The 16,055-nt window shown below is 51.2% G+C and overlaps 1 protein-coding gene and 1 non-coding gene across 7 annotated transcripts in view; one reads left to right on the forward strand and one right to left on the reverse strand.

The window, feature by feature from the left end:
• The window catches only part of CTIF (cap binding complex dependent translation initiation factor), a 324,401-nt gene that overhangs the window by 48,767 nt on the left and 259,579 nt on the right, over positions 1-16,055 (forward strand). The window lies entirely within an intron of this gene.
• TRNAG-UCC (transfer RNA glycine (anticodon UCC)) lies at positions 9,560-9,632 on the reverse strand. The gene has a single exon. It is a non-coding gene; the product is annotated as a tRNA-Gly (tRNA).

A 16,055-nucleotide genomic window follows, 5' to 3' on the forward strand; every position in this document is an offset into this window, starting at 1 on the left:
AGAGGGGTGAAGGACTAAAGTCTTACCAGCCTTGTTTTTAAGATGTGACCATACATTTTCAGCCCAGGGGAGGGGAGAGACACCTCACGGAGGCAGCGTCTTTATTTTGTAACTTTTGTCATTGTTCGGCTCTGGGAAGTCAGCCTGAATATCCTCTGAGGGTGAAGAGGTTTATATTCTTTGCTGTTACTGAAACCAGCAGGCTGGTTCCCGTGTTCCTTTGCAGGCCCGGGCCTTGCGCTGCCGGCTTTGATAGCTCTGGAGGTTCATTGTTGCTCTGGCGCTCTGACCTCCGTCTGGCCCTCGTTCATGTGCAGACTTTGTGAGTCAGCATTTCGGGCGGGCTGGAGGGAGGGTGGGCGGCATGACGCTCTGGAGTCGCAGAGGTTGGGCCCTCGGCCTGCAGGTGGGGAGAAGCCTGGGCCGGGGCTCCATATTTAGCCTGGAATCCAGTCCCAGCTGCTGCCCCGAGGCCACCATGGACGCCAGAAGGGGCGGAGCACGGGCACCGAGCCAGGGCCGCGGGGCCTGCCGTGTGGGCCTGCTGGGAACAGCGGTGGCGGCCCATCCATGCCAGGCCTGGCCCTCTCCCGCCTGCACATTGACCGGCAAACCCCACTGGCCCAGAGAGCTGACTTGCCCAAGGTCACATAGGCAGCCCATGGCGAGCCACTCTATTTGGGTGTCTGGAATCCGAGTCCCTTACCCTTGCTCCCCAGGAGACCATGCTGTCGTCGGGATAGGGGTGCCTCCACATACCAGCTTTCCCAGAGACCAGGACAAGAATGACCGACACCCCTGATAGCACCCTAACTGAGAGATGAGAGACACGCATTCCATCCTTTCCAATCCCCATTGGCTCTGACACCTCTTATCCCCTCCTCCCCCCTCATTGAAAGCTGTTTCTATTAGTCATTTAAACCACAGTGCGGATGTCAGGCCTCTCCCAGGGAACTCAAAACAGTGGTCACAAAGTGGGACCTGGAGTTGGACAGACAACGTTCTGGGGCACGCGATGAGGTGCACGTGGATGAGAAGAGGCAGACCTCAGAAACGGAGGAGGCTCAGGCCCAGCTCTTGGAGCCTCTTGGCTCCTGTCTGCCCCATCTCCCTGTCCATGGACTGGCCACCCATCCCATGGTCTGTAGTCCAGACCTGCTCAGGAGCCAGTCCGATAATCCTGCTAATTCCCCTGCCCTTCCCAGGCAGATGGAGAAGGCAATGGCACCCCACTCCAGTACTCTTGCCTGGAAAATCCCATGGACGGAGGAGCCTGGTAGGTGCAGTCCATGGGGTCGCTAAGAGTCAGACATGACTGAGCGACTTCACTTTCTCTTTTCACTTTCATGCATTGAAGAAGGAAATGGCAACCCACTCCAATGTTCTTGCCTGGAGAATCCCAGGGACGGGGAAGCCTGGTGGGCTGCCGTCTATGGGGTCACACAGAGTCGGACACGACTGAAGTGACTTAGCATAGCATTCCCAGGCAGAGGTATCCCATCAAGCCACGTCCAGCAGGCGTAGGTGGACCACCCTCGTCCGTGGTACCCACTACTCCTGGCAGTGGCTGCCTGCAGGCCCTGAACAGCCTGGGCTGGATCTCTGAGCAGAACACATGAAAGGGGATCATTTCAGCATCAGGAAGAACCTGGCACCGTGACAACAGTCCCTACAGCCCCATGTCCACATGCCCCTACCTGTCATGTGGCCATCGTGTCTGGACCTTTCTGGGCCTCAGTTTTCTCATCTCTAAGGTGGGACCCATCTTACAGACCAGAGGGCGGGGACTGCAGAGAGTCCATTTAAAGGCTTGGCTCTCAACAGTAACTCACATAGTTATTATAATGTGGGTTGTCTCAATTAATCCTCACGGCAACTGTGGGAGGGTGGACAGCGCTATTAACCCCACTTTGCAGATGTGGAGGCTGATGTCAGAGCAGGAAAGGGACCCACCAGCCTTTTGGATTCCTGGCGCTGTGCTCTTTCTTTGGAAACACCCTGGCAGTATTTGTAGGCTTTAGTGCGATTTTCCCCCTTGCCCCGATACCAGTGAATAAGCTAGTGTGAAGCTCCCCCGACCTGCAGGGCACCTTACATCCCTGGGATGGTTTGCAAATAGCTCTCCCTGGAGTAAGTAACCCAGATGGCTCAGATTCAGCGAAGAAGCCACTGGCCTCGACGGCTGGGTGAATGGGATTCATAATTGGCACGAGCTGTCCTTACAGCCCAGACACTGTGATTCCCATGACACGCAACTCCTGTCACCATGAACAGTCGGCGGCTGTGTGCCGGCAGAGGGCCCCGGAGGAGCGGACGGGAGGGCCTGGCCCTGCTGACGACAGCAATTAGTGGGGAGTGACAGCTGCTAATCGCTCTGATCAGCCAAGCAGAAGCCCAGCCTGCCATTCACAGGCTGCCTCTGGCTCCTGGGGCCCCCAGGCCAGGCGGGGGGTGGGAGGAGGAACAAAGGGAGTCCTTGCAAAACTCCGGGGTCCTCTTCTTACCCTGGAGAGGCTGGCTGCCTTGGGAGCAGGGAATGGTGGGCAGCTGGGTGTGGGGAGGCCTGGAAACAGGTGGGGCCTGGCCAGGCTGGACGACTGCACTCTGCACAGGGCCCACATCCTGTCTCCAGATGAGCCAGCATATTTTTGTAACGAGCCCGATGAAGTTTTCTCCTGTCCTGGCCCCCTGGGAATCCTCAGTGGCCAGAAAGACCCGGGGGCACTGTGTGTCCAGTGGGAGCGTGCCACCTCCCCGTTCAGGAGGCCGCAGGAGGGCTGCCTTAGGTCAGTGCACACTTGGCGGGCGTGCATAGGAGAGGCCCTTCAATGGGAGGGGATGCTCTCAAGAAACGGGCTTCAGCCAGAGTCAGGGATTCCCCGGAGAAGACTTGGCAGAAAAGGACAAGTTTGTTGTGCATGTGAAAGGACTCAGTCAAAGCAAAATGATCTTTATTGTCATCATCACAGGTGTTAATAATATGTCTTCAGAGTTCTTTAGTATTTTAGACCTGGTATTCATGTTCTTGACAACCCTGGGAAGTTAAAAAAAAAAAAAAAAAAAGATTGTTTTCTTCTGAAGGTATAGAAAGAGGCCTGAACAGGCAGGGGACAGACACAGGTGATGAGCCAAGGTGAGAATGTCCTTTCGCCTCTGGGGCTGAGGCCAGCCCGAGGGATGCTAGACTGTCATTCAGGTAGTTTTTTCTGAGTATCTTCATTAAATTATCTACTATACAAATGATTTAGGGGACTCTCTTCCATCAACCAGATGCCACAGACCAAAGAGGTGGCTGTTTACCTCTCTGGTACCTCGGGGCCCCTGGAACAGAGCCCCCCTCCCCATCCCACCTCTTGGGGGGACTCTGCAGTGTGTGGCTGGGAAAGAGAGAGTTAATTTGGCAGCTCTGGGTAGGGGGGTGGAGCATCGTGGTTGCAGTCTGGCCTGTCTCCTGAGCAGGCAGGCCTTTTTTGTGGGTTAGCTGTGCTCTGACACGGCGCGGGGCGGGGCGGAGGTGGGGTGCGGCGTGCTCAGAAGGGTTAATGCTTGGCGAACGCTGGCTGTCAGTGTTTGGAAATCCTTGCATTGAACCCAGAGGCTTCACTTGCATTCCTCTTTTCCTCGGGGGCGGGCACGAATTACGCAGTCTGGGTTCCACAGCTGTCGGCGGGCGTGAGGCTAGGGTCCTCGGGGTCTGTCAGCTGGCCGAGCTGCTGGGGTGGGGCTGACAGCGGCCCGGCATTTATGGAAGCTGCATGCGGACACCAGGCGGCCAGGCGGGGTTTCTGGAATGAACGCACACATTCCCTGGCTACCATTCTGCTCCCTTCCCTCCCTGGACCCATGCATCCAGGCTGTCCCTGCCCTCCTCACCTGGAGACACCACCTGCGCACCGTGACCTTGCTGCAGAGGGCAAGGAGTCAAATCCTTGCACCCACAACAAACAGGCGTTCCCCCACCCCGCCCTGAAGTTGGCTCCATCCGCTTTCTCTTGGGGTTTATTTTTGATGGATGGGGAAAGAGAACGATCCAAGGAATGAGGGGCTGTGCGCCCAAGGGGCCTCCTCGCCTGGTGCTCGGCAGGCCCCAGCATGAGTGGGAGGTCCGAGAGAGGCAGAGCCACCCCACACCCAAACCCTGCTGAGCTCAGTCCTCACCAGGGGCATCAAGTTCATCAGGAAAACAGAGAGCTGAGAAGCAAGGTCAGAATTCTGGATCCCAGTTGGCAAGGACCAGAGGGAAATCGATGGATAGCACCAGCTATATCGCCTGAAACTAGTGGACTCTAGGCAGGGCCACCTGGAGAAAGTGTTGAAACTCTTATGCATACGTATTTCTTCATCTTTTAATTTCTGTTTTGGGTTATGGTTTTGTAATGCACACGATGTATTGCCAGGGTGAGTGTGTATGTGTGTGTGGGTGTGAGCATGTGCACAGAGGTGTATCATGCACAAACTGAGGACATCCGAGGATGAGGTGGTTGGATGACATCACCAACTCAATGGACATCTACTTGGGCAAACTCTGGGAGACAGTGGAGGACAGGGAAGCCTGGCGTGCTGCAGTCTATGGGGTTGCAAAGAGTCGGACACGACTGAGCGACTGAACAACTGCTAGGACCGCTTCATCAAAGTTCCACAAAGTGCCATAGAAGTTGATTCTTTCGTAGTTCTAAAGGCTGGAAGTCCAAGGTCAAGGTGTCAGCAGTGTGAATTCCTTCAGAGGGCTGTGGGGGAGTTTCTGTGTCCTGCCTCTCCTCTAGCTTCTGGCAGTTTGGTGGCAGTCTTTGGCATATTTTGGCTGGTAGATGGCATCACCCCAATCTCTGCTTTTATCCCTACTTGGCATTCTCCCTGTATGTGTGTCTGTATCTGCAAATTTTCCCTTTGTATAAGACCAGTATAGCCTGTTACGGGCTTCCCTGGTGGCTCAGACTGTAAAGAATCTGTCTGCGATACAGAGACCTGGGTTTGATCCTTGGATCAGGAAGTTCTCCTGGAGAAGGGAATGGCTCTCCATTCCAGTATCCTTGCCTGGAGAATTCCATGGACAGAGGAGCCTGGCGGGCTATAGTCAATGGGGTCGCAAGTGTCAGATATGACTGAGCGACTAAAACACACACACACACACACACACACACACACACACACACACACATAACCTCTTAACTAATTATATTTGCAGAGACCCTGTTTTCAAATAAGGTGACATTCTGAGGTGTGCGAGAGTTAGTCTGAACTTTGGGGGATATGGCTTCCCTCATAGCTCAGTTGGTAAAGAATCCGCCTGTAATGGAGGAGACCCTGGTTTGATTCCTGGGTTGGGAAAGATCCCCTGGAGAAGGGATAGGCTACCCACTCCAGTATTATTGGGCTTCCCTTGTGGCTCAGCTGGTAAAGAATCTGCCTGCAATGCAGGAGACCTGGGTTCTATCCCTGAGTTGGGAAGATCCCCTGGAGAAGGGAAAGGCTACCCACTCCAGTATTCTGGCCTGGAGAATTCCATGGACTGTATGGTCCACGGAATTGCAAAGAGTTGGACATGACGGAGCCACTTTCACTTTGGGGGGGATATAATTCAGCTCATAGCAGATGGCATAAGCAGTGAAACAAGCTGGAAAACTAGTGGCTCAGCTAAGCCGTTTGCTCTCTGGTCCACTAGCCCTGACTGTGCGTCAGCCCAGCCTCCTCCATTTCTCATCAGGAGGTTCTGCTCAGGGAGCTGTCTTGACAAATAGCAGGAGTCATTGCCAGGGTTTGCGGGGTCCAAGGCCTGCAGTCGGCTAAGAGGGGAAAGTCCTACGGTGAGAGCTGCAGGGCCCTGTGTGCCAGGCACGGGGAGGAGAACCCTGGTCTCCTGCTTCTTTTCCCTGCCTCGAAGCATCATGTCACAGTGAACAAAAGAAGTAGCACTAAACAGTGGACGGACTCCTGAGCCTGACTGCCCAGGGAAGGAGGTCAAGACACCTGGGTCCCTTTGGCGTGACTGTGAGTAAGTTGCAGGCTTCTGGGATTTTAAAGTGGCAGGCGCCTTTGAAACGACCCAGTCCCGCCCTCCTGTTTTACAGACAAGGGGATGGAAGCCAAAGGTGGGGAGGGTCCTGCTCATGTTTCGTTTAGGATCAGAATCCGCAGCTCTGTCAGTTCTCTACTGCTGTGTAACAAACATCCCCCAAACAAAACACACTTGTCTCCCACTTTGTGCTGCTCAGAGTCTCAGTTTGGCCTGGCAGGACTCTGTTTCCAGGACCTCTCCCAAGGCTGTAGAAGAGGCGTTGACCAGGACTGTGATAGACTGTGGGAGTGTCTGCTTCCTGGCTCCCTGGTGTGGTTGTTGATGAGGTTCAGTTCCTTGGGGCTATTGGGTTGAGGCCTCAGCTCTTCACTGGCTGATGGCCAGAAGCTGCCCACAGCTCCTGGCCATGTGGGCCTCTCCAGCGTGGCAGCTTGCTTCATCAGAGTGTGCGTGCCGAAAAGGCAGTGATGAGTCAGCAAGATAGAAGTCAGTCTTTTCTAACCTGATCACAGAAGTGACATCTTATCATTTTACCATATTTTGTTTGCAACACAGGAGTCAGGAGTCACTGAGGCCCATCTTAAAGAGCTGCTTACCATAGCAACTATAACAGGAAACCTGAATAACATCGGTTTAAACAACGCAGAGATTTATTTTTCTTTAACGTAAAAGGAATCTAGAGGCAGGAATCCAGGACTGGTGTGGGGATTCTGTGGCTATCAGAGGCTTAGGTTCCATATTTCTGCTTTGCCATGCTGAATTGGTGGCTACTTACTAGTCTCAAAGTTGCCTCGTAGTCTAAGAGAGCTGCTGGAGCTCCAGACATTATGCCTGCATTCCACACAAGGAGGAAAAAGTGGAAAGGACAAAAGTTACATGCCGGCTCAGTCAATCCCTTTAAAGTGTTTCCCACCCATTAACTTCCTTTTACATCTCATTGGCCTCTACTTTCTGTGAGGGAGATTGGAAAATCTCCGTGAGGTCGCAGGATAGGAGGAAAAAAAAGATGTAAGGGACCTGCAACATCTAAAAGGAAACAGATGTGTGAGTTCAACAGATAGCTCACCAGAAAATCAGGCCTGGGAGAAGGGTCTTGAGGGGTGGATAGGAGTTGTCTGGGCAGGAATGGATCAAGGATGCAGCCTGTGTGCTGGCATGCAGATCCATCCCCCTGAGCTAAAGGAGGGCCTTGCTGGGTTCTCTTTGCTTGAGCCTGAGAACTTGGGCTGATTCTGATGAGGAGACCCAATGGCCAAAGCAATAGACCTATACCTACAGCCGGGCCCATGATGGGGCCTCCGGCACCTTCTATTCCATTGCTTCCTCATCCTTTCCAGCCCATGCTTTGGCTCCTAGACCCTGCAGCTGAATTCCTTAGACCTCCAGTGGGCATTACCAAGCTTGAGTGTCTTAAGTGTCGGGCAAATAGCGTGGGGGACAGGGAAACCCCAGCTGAGGTTACTGGGGGGATTGGGGGAGATTCTGGGGTCTTTACCAAGTTTCAAGGTTTTTCCTGCTTGGCAATCAGAGGTATCCCTCATATTTGGCTTGTCTTGGAAATGGCAACCCGCTCCAGTATTCTTGCTGGAAAATCCCATGGATGGAGGAGCCTGGTAGGCTATAGTCCATGGGGTCGCAACGAGTCGGACACAACTGAGCAACTTCACTTTCTTTCATAAGTCCCAAGAGACGAAATGGAAACCATACAGTTTAATCTGTGAAATTCTGCTTATTAACGTTTAAGAAGGTTTCAGAGGCCTCGGTGTGAAGGAAGTTAGATGTGTGATGTGATTAGCGATGCAGGAAGATGTGGCGGGCGCCTCTCCCATTTTAGGCTGCTTAGAAAGGCTGGAGCCTTCCTGGTCTCTAGACTGTACCTGGAAGTAAAGAGCCTGCGGGGCAGCAGGGGAGTTGGGTAGAAGCCTATGGCATGTGCCATCTCAGGGCATTTAAAATCAGAGCTTGAGAACATATTTCCCTTTGGTATTTTGCCAGCAGGAGACTCCACTGCCGGGAAGTTTTTTGTAATGATGGCACAGCACTGCTGTGTGGGCATGCGGGCTCCTGAACGTCCCATTGAGGTAAAAAAAAATAAAAAATAAAAAACAACAGAGGAGTGCTATAGCAACACCCAGAGCAGGAACGAGGAAGGTGGCACCAGTAATGACAGCACTGGCATTTACTGACTGTATCGACGCATTCAGCATGAGTTACAAGGGCTTTATGGGGGTTATTTCTTGGTCCTCACCTCCCACCCCCAGCCTTCTTCCCGGGGACGGGCTGTGCTGGGGTGGGGGGCAACCCCAGCGTTGCTCCCATTTCCCACCTCTGGGCTCCGCAAGAGGTCAACAGGTTTCTAGATTAAGCGGTGACGCACAGGGTGACAGGTGGAAACCATGCCATCCACTCAGCAGGGGCCCTCGCACATTGCCAGCGTAGAAAATGACCTCTGTGCCAGACAGCTCATGGACGTGGGAAGGCCTTGCACACGAGGCGGTGTCCCTGCAGGAGGGCTGTGAGCAGAAGGCTCTGCTGGCCTGGCGTTCCGTGTGGCAGGTGCCTCCTAGCCGGGGTTACCCTCCGAGTGACCAGCTGCCCTGGGCTGGGACAGCCGAGGTTCCTCCCAGCCAGCGTTCTAACCCAGTGATCAACAGGCCAGAGGGACCCCACAGCCAACTTTTTTTTTTCTCTTAAACCAAAGTTTGTTGTTTCTTGCTTATAAAAATGCCCAAATCTTATTTTGTTATTTACTTACACACACACACACACACACACACACATATATTTGTGGGGTCTTCCCTGGTGACTCAGATGGTAAAGAATCTGCCTGTAGTGCAGGAGACCCGGATTCAATCTCTGGGTTGGGAAGATCCCTTGGAGAAGGGAATGGCTATGCACTCCAGTATTCTTGTCTGGATAATCCCCATGGACAGAGGAACCTGGCGGGCTATAGTCCATGGGGTCACAAAGAGTTGGAAGTGACTGAGTGACCAACAAATTCACTTTACTTTCATATATATATTATATATATATAATATATATGTATATATATATGGTTACACTGCATGGCTTATGGGATCTTAGTTCCCTGACCAGGGATTGAACCCAGGCCCTCAGTAGTGGAGACAGTGATGTGCCCTGGCCCTGGAGGGGATCAGGGCCTCACGGGACAGCACACAGGCTTGCTGGTGCCTTGGTGACGCAGTCCCTGTGCCCTCCCCCACCAGCAGACCTCCCATCCTCCTCCAAGGTCACTCAAGGAAGATGATCTCTGACCTTCTTTCCCAGACAAATTATTTTGGTTTGGTTTGGTTTGTTTTAATTGAGGAATAATTGACATAGAGCGTTATATTATTAATAGTTTCAAGTGTACAGCGTAATGATTCAATCATTGTATATACTGTTAAGTGGTCACCCAGACAAGTTATTATTGCTATTTAAAAAAGTTTATTTACTTATTTGGCCGCACCGGGTCTCAGTTGCAGCACACAGGATCTTCTTAGCTGGGGCGTGCTATTTCTGTGTATGGTATGTGGAATCTAATTCCCCGGCCAGGAATTGAACCCGGGCCCCCTGCATTGGAAGCACAGAGTCCTAGCGACTAGACCACCAGGGAACAAATGATTAATTGTTTGTTAAGAATATTTGTTATTATTCACCAGGCAAATTATTAAGCGCCAGTGTTTATGGAGCGTCTAATGCATGTTTGAGATAAGCACACCAAGTATATGCATCATGTATTGATGGCCTACTGTTTGACTGAAACTGTGCTCAGTTTACATATTTTTACATAATCCTCTCAACTGACCTGTCAAGCTGGGGTTTATCCCTTGGGGAGACTGAGTCACCGAGGATTCAGGACCTCTTTGGGGGTCGTGCGGTGTGTCTGTCTACCCAGTAGCCCTGGGCTGACTCCCGAGTGTCCCTTTGTACTCATGTCTTTGAGGCTCCTGAGTGGGAATTCCAACCATGCCCCATCTTCTGCCTGCCACCCCGGGGGATCCTCAGGGCAGAGGCCACGTCTCACCTGGTACCCAGCGTCTAGCAGGGCGCCTGGCATGCGCTGAGGAAGTGGCAGGTGTTTGTGGTGCGTTGAGTCAAGGGCAGAGCCAGAATAAAGGGCAGGGGGTGAGCGGAAGGGCTATTCCTTTGGAGCTCTGACAGCTCAGTGTCCCCAGCTGTGTTCCTGGCTTGCACTACAAATAGACTGGAATGTTGGTTGCTTTCTTCTCTGTTGACAGTGCTGGATGCTAGATAAATTCTTGGCTACCTTTTGCACCATAGCTAGTTCTTTCTTTTTTCCCCAGTCTTCCAGCCCTGAGTGGCCTCCTGTTACATCAGCCCCAGTGCAGCTCGCCTCTCATTAATTCCATCTTGCACTGGTGTCCCTGGTGAGACCGTGACCCTTGCTGAAATCTGAGCTGTGCTCTCCTTGCTCGCCGCCATGCAGACTGGCTGTTAACACAGGCCACTATCCTCATCCACGTTGGGCAGGCCTGTTTCTGGTTCGGTTTTCAGGCTTCTGTCTTCTACTCATGGAAGTGTATCTGAGTTCCGATTAACTGGATCTGTCCTCACCTTGAAGACTTTAGGCTCTTTCTTTTATCCAGCTACAGGAAAAGAAAAAGAACTTTTTTGTTGAAGCAAAGAGGACTTGACTGTGTTAATCTGTGTTCATGTCAAGGGGCCAGCTCTGCAACCCCAGGCTCACAAAATAAAAACGTGTTTTTCCCCATCTTGATCCAGTGTCCTGTAAAGACAGATATGCTGTCAGGATGCAAACAGCATGTTTAGATACTGAGAGTCAATTTAGCAGTTTCCTGAACTCCCGATATTCTATCTGCATGCAACAGACACGGGGATTTCTAACATCAGGCTCAGCAAGGGTGTTTCCAGACTCTTCACAGGCAATCTGATGGGGAGGCTGTCTCCCCTGGGCCCCCACCTACAGGGAGAGCATGTAACTCAAAGAAAACACCTGGCCAGCCTCATTCATAAACATGGCACAATATTGTTGGGTGGCAGCCTGGGGATCCCCTGTGGGGAGTGGAAGTGCAGTCTCCTGACAGCTATAAACTAATGGTCCTTCTTTGCCTACATACATGTTTAAAGTGGTCCCTTAGATGGCTTTGGAATGAGCCCATCTTCATGGGCTTGTAGGACTGAGACTATTTGTACTGATATGTTCATCTTATTGTTGTATATGCTCTAAAAGCCTGAGTTTTTTTTTTTTTTTAAGCAAGAAAATATAAGAGAAGCTTAGAGATAGCAGTCTCCTGGAGGTAGCCTGAGGGAGTAGAAAGGAAACAACATTGGCACAAATCTCAGCTAATAGGGGTTTTAGTCGTGGCTGCATGGTTTGGGATGTGTCACGTCACAGCTCTGTGCCTACATTTCCTGATCTGTAATATGAGGGATTGGCTTGCCCTCTTCATTGCTTCTGGGAGCCATGCTTTCCCCCCACCTGTTAGTATCTCTGGAACAAGGGTGCATTTCATTACCACTGGCTATTAGCCACATGGCAGAGCCGCTGTGTCACATGGCGTAGCTGTCCTTTCCTGAGCAGCTGTGAATGTGGTCCTGCCGATCAGACTGTCTGACCTCAGTTGAATTAGGTGTGTTGTTGGTCATCCACCTGTTATGTGAATTGTCACTCAAAATGTCTTCCAAAAGATCTCACTGTAATTTATTATTGATACCAAATGTTATTGTATCCACAGAGGGACATGGAAGCAGTAGTGGGGCCTTGATTTGATATTAGAAAAGCAAGTATGTGTTGGAGGAAAGGCTGCAATTTCATACTTTCTTTTAAAGCAACAGGAATTGTCAGTCTCCTGCATGCCACCAAAGGCAGGAGAAATTCTCCAATCCCTCAAAAGAGATGAAACCTCCTCAGAGCTCATGTGACCAATTTGTTTGCACTCAGGACTGTCACTAAGGCATTATGTCATAGTTTAATTGGCAGCGGTTTTTCTTTTCTTTGTGTCTTGTAAAATAACGGTGGGTCTTGGAATTTGCCTTCCAAGTTTTCTCCTGTTTTTATATCTAGTAGTTTTATTTGCATTTTTTGGTCATTTGGAACAAATGACCAAAGAATAACATTCCTCCCATGTGTTAATGATGCTCCTCTGGGCCTGTTTAGAGCATCTCTGTCTTTGGTTGCAAAGAGTATTATCAGTCTGATTTCGGTATTGACCATCTGGTGATGTCCATGTGTAGAGTTGTTTCCTGTGCTGTTGGAAAAGGGTGTTTGCTATGATCAGTGTGTTCTCTTGACAAAACTCTGTTAGCCTTTGCCCTGCTTCGTTTTGTCCTCCAAGGCCAAACTTTGCCTATTACTCCAGGTATCTCTTGACTTCCTATGTTTGCATTCCAATTCCCCATGATGAAAAGGACATCTATTTTTGATGTTAGTTTTAGGTCTTCTAGATTTTCATAGAGCTTGACAGAGGAGTCTGGCAGGCTATAGTCCTTAGGGTCGCAAAAGTCAGACACAACTGAAGCAACTTAGCACGCATTATGTGTATACAGACACACACCAGAATTGTTGGATCATATATTAACTATATGTGTAATCTTTTGAGGAGCTACCAGACTGTTTTCCAAAGCAGTTACATCCTTTTTCATTCCCATCATCAGTGTACGAGCCTTCTAATTTCTCCACATCCTCATCGCTCACACTTGATTCAATGTACAAAGACCATTCTGCATCTCAGCTCCCAGGATTCTGGAGTGACATCCAATGACTTTGGAGACAATAGAGGCCCCTTTTGGCTTTGTATATCCTCCTCTCCCCTTCTCAGCAGAGCTTGCAGAGGGCTGTGGGGAATCTCTCAGTTAATTATCTGCCAGTTAGCCACTCAGTCTGCTCCCTGAGGCTGTAACTGGCTCCAGACTGCTCCTGCTGGGCACCCCTAAAGAGGCTATCTGCTGCTCCCACTCTAGCGAGGGGAACTAACCACAGGGATAATGGGAAATAGAGCCCAGTGACTGTGATGGCCTAATAAGAGCAGCCATCAAGATCTGCCACCAGGCGAGTTCTCTCTCCCCACTGAAAGGCATCTGGCTGCCTCTGGGAGTCCTTCCTGCCACTGCCTTAAATTAGCCCCCCGGGAGAGCTCCTAGGTCACAGAAGCCCGGCATCAGCCAGTCCACAGTCCTCCCACCCAAGTTCTGTGAACTCCTACCCTGCCCTGAAAGTACAATGATGGGAGAGACCAAATGATACTCTAGAAGGTCCACAAGACCGCATACTCCCATGGGTGCCCAATGGGAGTGATCTGGACTCATGTTTTCTGGTTGCCTGTTTTCCTAAACACATGGCCTTAGCCTGTCCCAGAGAGAAACACTTGGGAAAAACCAGCCCCAGGAGAAGTCTCATACCTGAGCCTGCAATGTGGCCATGGCCAGTAGCTCTCATCTCTGGCTTGGCCGTCATTGCCGAGAACTTGGTAACTGGGTTCTGTGCTCTACAAGGTAACAGCTGTAGCCAGCAGAGGCCTGTGGTCTGCAGAACTTGGCTTTCCCATCCCTTCTGTCCTGGAGAAGGCTCTGTAGCACATAGGGCTTTCATCCCTTCCAGCCAGTCCCTTTCCCCTTCATCCTTCAGTTTCTACCCCATCACAACACAAACTGGTGGGAACGGTCGGTGATTTATTGGCTCATGCCACAAGGCGGTGGGACCCTGAGCTGCTGCTGCTCCTGGGGAAACCCCCGGGGCTAGAGTCAGGATGACTGGGTTGTGGTCCTTCCTGTTGGGAAGCCATGTGCACATTGTTCCAGGGTCCCCGTGTGTAAGAGGGAAGTGGCGACGCACACCTGTCTCCCTCGTACGTGCGGTGACAGAGACGTCTGCCAGGGTGGTGCTGGACTGCGCAGACCCAAGGGCAGGAGGCCCAGGGCCCCAGCCCAAGCTCGGCAGATAATTTAAGATCTGATTCAGTCATTCATATCCGATGGCAGCTTACTCTGCTATCCTGTGAAAGGCACAAATCCTTAACCCGGAGCAGCTCCAGGGCCCGCTTCAGGAGTGACCATGGGGCCCAGCAGCTCATGGGCGATGTTGGGCCAGGATTGGTTTGTTGAGTGGGTGGGGCTCTGGGCTCCTCACTTCTATTTCTTCAGCATACTGTATCTTGGAGCCATTTGGGCTCAACACCTGACTCAGCTCACCCCCTAACAGATGACCTTGGGCAACTCCTCTCTGCTTCGGTTTCCTGATTTGTACAATGGGACCAAAAATGTGCCTACATTATAGGAGTGTCTTGAGGATTAACGTAAAATATATGACAAGCATTTAACACAGAGTTTGGCACATAGTAAATGCTCAGTAAATACTAATTGTTTTCTTTTGTGTGTCAAGGGAACCGTGTATAGTTTAATTTGAAAAGTAAGTATGATATTAGAGGGAAAGAGTTTGGAATCTATGGGGAGTACAGTCTGTGGGGAATATAATATTAATGGCTTGCTTTCCTGCTTCAGTGAAGGTCAAATGCAGCTGGCCCTGAGTAGGAGCACCCCTCTTGGGGTCCTCCACCAAAGACAGGGGCAACACGGGTGTGCTGGCTCAGGGCCTGGAATCAGGGGGTCTGCGCTTCCATTTTCTGTGGTTTTTACACTCCTAGGCTCGTGCTGTTCAGTTCTGCCCGCAGTTCCTGGCGGATGCAGGGAGAATAATAAGCGCCCAGGCACTGAGTCAAGTTTTAGATCCCTGTGGTTGCTGTCCAGTGGGCTTCCAGCATCGTGTGTGATACATGCAGGCTAGTCAGCCAAAGAGGGGTCTTCCCCCAGCCTGCCGTGCTAGCTAATTTCACTGCTAACATGCGCCCCCCCATCTCTGCCCACTGGCAGCCAGCTGCTACCTGCCTGCTGATTACCAAAGGGACAGAACCTCAGTTACTTGTCATCCATTTTCTGATTGCTGAGAATTCATCATCAAGGTGTTGTTGTTTAACCCTGTGTTTACTTCTTTGTGGTTGTGCTGGGTCTTCGTTGCTGTGAGGGCTTTTCTCTAGTTGTGAGTGGGGGCTGCTCTCCAGTTGCGATGCAAGGGCTTCTCATTGCTTTGGCTTGTGGATCACGGGCTTCAGGGGGCACGGGCTTCCGTAGTTGCAGCTCCCTGGCTCTAGAGCACAGGCTCAGTAGTTGTGATGCATGGGCTTAGTTGCTCCGAGGCATGTGGGATATTCCGAGACCAGGGATCGAACCCATGTCTCTTGCATTGGCAGGCGGATTTTTTTTTTTAACCACTGAACCTCCAGGGAAGCCCCAAATTGTTGTTGTCTAGTAATTCAGTCATGCCCGACTCTTTGCAACCCCGTGGACTGCAGCACACCAGGCTTCCCTGTCTCTGCCAGAGTTTGCTCACACTCATGTCCATTGAGTCAGTGATGCCATCCAACCATCTGTCGCCCCTTCTCCTCCTGCCTTTAATCTTTCCCAGCATCAGGGTCTTTTCCAGTGAGTCAGCTCTTCACATCAGGTGGCCAAAGTATGGGAGCTTCAGCTTCAGCATCGTTCCTTCCAATGAATATTCAGGGCTGATTTCCTTTAGGATTGACTGGTTTGATCTCTTTGCTGTCCAAGGGACTCTCGAGAGTTTTTTCCAGCGCCTTAGTTCAAAGGCATCAATTCTTCAGCACTCAGCTTTCTATATGCTCCAGTTCATATCAAATCAGATCAGATCAGATCAGATCAGTCGCTCAGTCGTGTCCGACTCTTTGCGACCCCATGAATTGCAGCACGCCAGGCCTCCCTGTCCATCACCAACTCCCGGAGTTCACCCAGACTCATGTCCATGGAGTCAAGTGATGCCATCCAGCCATCTCATCCTCTGTCGTCCCCTTCTCCTCCTGCCCCCAATCCCTCCCAGCATCAGAGTCTTTTCCAGTGAGTCAACTCTTCACATGAGGTGGCCAAAGTACTGGAGTTTCAGCTTTAGCATCATTCCTTCCAAAGAAATCCCAGGGCTGGTCTCCTTCAGAATGGACTGGTTGGATCTCCTTGCAGTCCAAGGGACTCTCAAGAGTCTTCTCCAACA

This window comes from Bos indicus, chromosome 24, assembly GCF_029378745.1.
Source record: "Bos indicus isolate NIAB-ARS_2022 breed Sahiwal x Tharparkar chromosome 24, NIAB-ARS_B.indTharparkar_mat_pri_1.0, whole genome shotgun sequence".
Classification (NCBI taxonomy): Eukaryota; Metazoa; Chordata; class Mammalia; order Artiodactyla; family Bovidae; genus Bos; species Bos indicus.